This window comes from Pezoporus flaviventris, unplaced genomic scaffold (genome assembly GCF_033815535.1).
Source record: "Pezoporus flaviventris isolate CSIRO_AGI_PZ_B2104156 unplaced genomic scaffold, CSIRO_AGI_Pfla_v1 ptg000043l, whole genome shotgun sequence".
Lineage (NCBI taxonomy): Eukaryota > Metazoa > Chordata > Aves > Psittaciformes > Psittacidae > Pezoporus > Pezoporus flaviventris.
In genome coordinates, this window is record NW_026892591.1 from 1,635,463 (window position 1) to 1,640,596 (window position 5,134).

Sequence of the window (5,134 nt, forward strand, 5' to 3'; positions counted from 1 at the left end):
CAGAATCAGTTGGTAAATGCAAACTTACCTCAGGTTTCATTCTGCCCAGGCATTCTTCACTTCTTGTCCTAGGTTTTGCCTCCACAGAAGGTGCTGCGCAGAACTGCATCTGTATTGTGAACATTGCCAGACCACACAGGCAACTCTGGAGCTGGAACAGTACAGCGTGTGCTGGAACACTCTAACCATCCCACAACTGCAGCCCAGTGCCACGGACAACAAACCAGCCCAAGCAGCAAACCCAGCCCTGTGTCCCTGCAGGAACCTGCAATACTTGGAATGCTTGAGGAAAGCCCAGTTCTGCCACCGTGAAGTCAGGTTATACCAAAAGCAGGGGAAAGAAGCTCCACTCCAATTAGTATAAGGAGGACAGTTCTCCTGCCCTGAAAACCAGCATCACATCATGGGCCATGTCCAGATCTTTAAACTCTCTTCCTGCTCCAGGACAAGGCAGTGACATCTAAACTGGATCTTGACCTCACTCATCCCCTGAACTGGCTGGAAGACTCTTCATTGCCTTGCTCCAAATCTGGGTACTAGCACTTTATCAGCTTGGACTATCCCAGAGCGATGCCAGCCCCATGCAAGGGTCTGTTTGGTTCCTGCTCCGACCCTGTTGTCTAACAACGCCAAATAGGTTTGGAATTCATTCCTGAAAACCACCGAAAGGCCAAAAGTGATGAGAAGACACCTGTGTCCACCAGGCACTCAGTTACAGCGGCCATGTGCAACAGCTAAGAGCACAAGGATGCAAGATCCCTGTCCTCAGTCATGCGCAGCCTTCAGCATCCTCACAAGGAACGCGCACAGCAGAGGTCTTTGTGTCTCGGGCTGTCTGGCAGAAGACCTTTCTGTGTGTCTTGGGACTTGCATCATTATTCTGTCGTCCTGCAAACATTATTAATATTTCAAGGTCTGGGGAAACAGATTTTCCCTTTTATTCTTTTGGCTCATGAACAGATTCTGCTTGTCAGGGTCGTGTGCGAGTCACCAGCACCCTCTGGTATGAGTTAGTCTATCAGCTGATGTCATTGTTTGGCCATAGTAACCTGAATGTCTTTAGTCCATCGCCTGCAGGGTCTCTTTTCCAGTTCAGTGTAATGACAGAATAAACCAAGAGCCAGCAGCAAATCTGTTTCCTTTTAACATACATAGATCCGAGCTAATAGTTTAGCTCTTACTTCTTTGCCTTCCCTGGGAGGTGCAAAACACCCTCTTTCGTCTCGGCTCTCTCCGCATGGCTCCAGCTGTGAACTAAGAGCAGAAGCAAAGTTTCCTCAGTGCCAGCACCTCCATGACTCAGTCACTTGAAAAGGCAGCTCAGGGCTGACGGCTGACACGGCGCAGGCGGTGGACGTTGGCCCCAGAGGGCTGAGGTGGAGGCACCGGGAGCTCTGCCAGGAAAGGTGCTGCCGTGGGCTCACACCACTTCCGTGGCTCTTTCTGTTTGGTGCGTGGTCAAGGCTTCCACTGAGCTGGGGAATGAAAAGCCTGAAGGAACAGACTGACAATCAAACTTGACTGCCTGAAGAACACGTGTGTATGGCCTGTGATGCTCCCTATGCTCTCCATGATAAAAAAGCTAGGAGAGAAACTTAATGACACGTTAAAGAGTGGTGGTTCAGCTCCTATCGGTGAATACAATTGAAGCTTGCTGGACTAGGAAGGCTTCATTCAGAGTTTGGTTCAAGGATAGTGTGGAGGTACCAGGGGAAACAGCAATGGGGCGAACACCACATGAATGGCATCGGTCGGGTGTGTGTGCAACAGGTTAGGAGTTGTTTAAGACAGTTATCAATAGGGATCATGAGTGTGCAGTAACAGTTCTGGCTCTGTGATCTGTCAGGCTTCCATCAGAGGCACAGGGAGAAAACGTAAAAGTACTGGCAGGGACATCTGCAGGCCCCAAACTGGACAAGCTTTCAACAAGGATAAGGACAGGGCCATCAAAGGGAGCGAGCTGAGCCACAGCGGCTGTAAAACACAGCTCCAAAGCTGATCAAAGGCCTGGAGAAGGTCCCTGGCCACAGGGCTGGCACGGCTGATCCTGGCTTATCAAACAGGAGGAAGTCTGAGGGATGAACTGATTGCCAGGCATGGATATCACTGGGGGAAGGCGGAATGTGGGATAGGAAAGAGCTCTTTCCCACTGGGGAAAACACAGAATCAGCTGGATGCCAAAGCCAGAGGATGAAAATTAGAACTAAGGAAAGCACTTCTAACACCAGGGATTTGGCAGTGCAACTGGCTGCCAAGGAATGATGGGCTCCCCTGCTCCCCAGTGCCTCCGATCAAGTCTGGATGCCTTGCAGGAGGAAATGCTCTGGTCAAACTGAGTGAATTAGCTCAGTACCAGGATAAATGGGTGAAATTCAGTAATCTCTGATATGTATGAGGTCACTCGAGATGGTCCCATGTCCCTTCTGGCCTCTGGCTCTGTGAAACTGTATCACCATGCAGATGTCATTACACCAGCTCACTCAGTGTGTGACGAATTCCTGGTCCTTCCCCAGGCTGCTCATCCCTATAAAAATGACAACTGGGGTATTCACAGTTTCAACTAAAAAGATCTGAAAACCCTTTTTCCCAGGGTTTCCTCCTCTGAACCTATTTCTCTGGGAGTTCCTGACTTTCTTGGTGTGCCTGTATTTTTAATATAAGACTAGGACCAGACTCCCCAAAGCTTCTCTTCTATCTACAACACCCCAGCTCGGGCCAGTGAGTGTCCTGCAGGTGCAGTGGAGCCCATCAGTGCTTGGGAGCAAGAAGCTAAGGGCAGATTACCAGCAAGTTACCCACAAACACTGGTGGCCACATCTTGTGCTGATGCCCCAATAGCTTCAGACAGACTGGAGGTCTCTGTCGAAGGCTGCTCTTCTTTGCTTGCCCTGCTGAAGAGTCCGCAGTGAGCACCACTGTCTATCCAAGGGTCAGCCTCCCCGTTTAAGAAACAATATCCCATGTGTGTGCAGTTCAGCACAGAGCTCGGAGATGTTTCCAAAGCTGCCACCTACGTGGTCCATCACCCGTGACCTCAACAGAAGGCTGAAGTCTGAACCTCCCTGATGCAGCTTCGAGCCATTCCCAGGCGTCCCGTCCCTGGATCCCAGGGAGAAGAGCTCAGCATTTCACATCTCCTCCTCAGGATCAACAAGATCTCGGCTCTCTTTTCTCCACAGAATACATATCCAGAATTCTCCTTCTCAGAGGACATCCCTTCCAGCCCTGTCACCAGTTGTGTTGCCCTCCTCTGGATGGCTAAGGGGTGGTGGAGACCCCAGAGACCTGCTGACTTCCCAGTGCTTGCAGCAGAAGGTGAGGGTGATGTGTTTAAGCCATAAATGTGGCCCAAGCCATCCCCCTGCCTCCCTGGACAGGTTCGCTCCAGATTCACACGAGCCTTCAGGGACATCTCAGAGCCTGAATTCACACTTTCTGCAATGAGTCAGAGGATAATTTCCTCCTCTTTTTTCACCCTGGAATCTCGTCTTTCCCCATGTCCTTTCAGCCCCATCTCTCCCGTTTCCTTGGCTCTTTCTGCAGGGACACAAGCAAGGCCATCCTGCAGGAAGTTTGTGTCTTTCCTGCAGCTGCATATCACCCAGGGTGTGCAGGGTTTCCTGGTCCCACTCACTGGAGACATGAGTTCATTCAGGCTCCCTCCAGCTAATCACTAACAGGCATGGAAAAAACCCCTCACACACCAGAGGAGAACATAAACATCACTGTGATGTGCACAGGCTTATGAAGACAGGGCTATGTGAAACACATGGTTCCATTTTAAAAAATACTCTTACATTTCCAGAGCCTCTTTTTTTTTTTTTTTCCTATTTTTTTGGCTTTTTTTTCCCCCTATTTTTTGGCCTTTTTTCTGGCTGCTTTCTGGGCTGTGAATAGCAGGGCTTGTTTTGTTGTGATTGTTGTGTTTTACGAGGACAATACCACGGCCATAGCTGCAGACATCAGATATGTCGGTGGGGAAGATAAGCTTCCTGCAAGAGCTCTTGGCTCCTGCCCAGCTCTCCATTAACTCCTTCTGGGATTGCTCCAGGTCTGAGAGCCAGGGCTGAGCAACAATGGAGTGGTCAAGAAGCCCCATATGCTCCGAAATATTTTATCTAATCTTCCTTCTTAAACACTTTCAGCCCCTACAGTTGGATTCTTCAAAGTCCTTCTTTGTGCTCACAAGCCATTTCCTGACAGCCTTGGGTGTGCAGGGAAGAAAGAGGCTTCTCTGCCTGGCTGAGACAGAAGGCAGTGGATGTGGGGAGCGTAACAGGCAGTGCAGCTCCGAGAGCTCTGTGAGCACCTAGAATCAACTAGGCTGGAAAAGGCCGCTCAGGTCATCAAGTCCAATGAGCCTGAGCCATCAAGTCTGCCTCCTTCAATGATCAATTGTGTGGATGGGTGAAAGCGATGGGGAGAAGAGAAGCTTTTCTCCTTACACACATACCTGCAGCTCCATTAACACCCTCTGCAGCTACAGGGGTGAAGTTTGGAAGGGCAAACTGACACTAGGCAGGGCCAGATGTGTCGGATGGATGCAACCTGCCCAAGCTTCCTCACGGGGGACGTGGTGTCTCCAGGTGTGACAGTGGTTCTGCTCTCTTGTCCAACACATCCCTCCTCCCACTGCAGGCATGGGCTAGGAGGAGGTTCCTCTGAGTCCACTCCTGGTTCCCTCGAGGCAATGATGGAAAGGGAAGATGACCAGAGGCCAGTTCGGTGAGCTCGGATGAGAACTGAGCCCCCAGCAGGGCAGCGAGAGCCAGCCCGGCTTGGTCTGTCCCAGTAAAACCTGATCACAAGGTCCACGGCGCTCAGCCCCTTCTCCAGAGAGGTGACACGGCTCATAGCTGCCTCTGTCACAGAGCCCCGGCACTCCATCTTCGGGTCATTGTCAGGATGGGAACTCCAGAGGACACAGATCCTGGGGGGGGGGGTGGGATGGAACTCAGCACACTGATGTCCAGGATGGCTGTTTGGGTACAGAGTCCCGGGACTGGCCCGTTCCTCCTCCTCCCATGGGTCTGACCATTCTGGTTGCCAACCTTCTCATCACGGCAGCGTTGTTTCCACTTCAAAAGCACCCCCAGACACAACCCAGCCTGCATGGGCCCTGCTCTACAGCAGA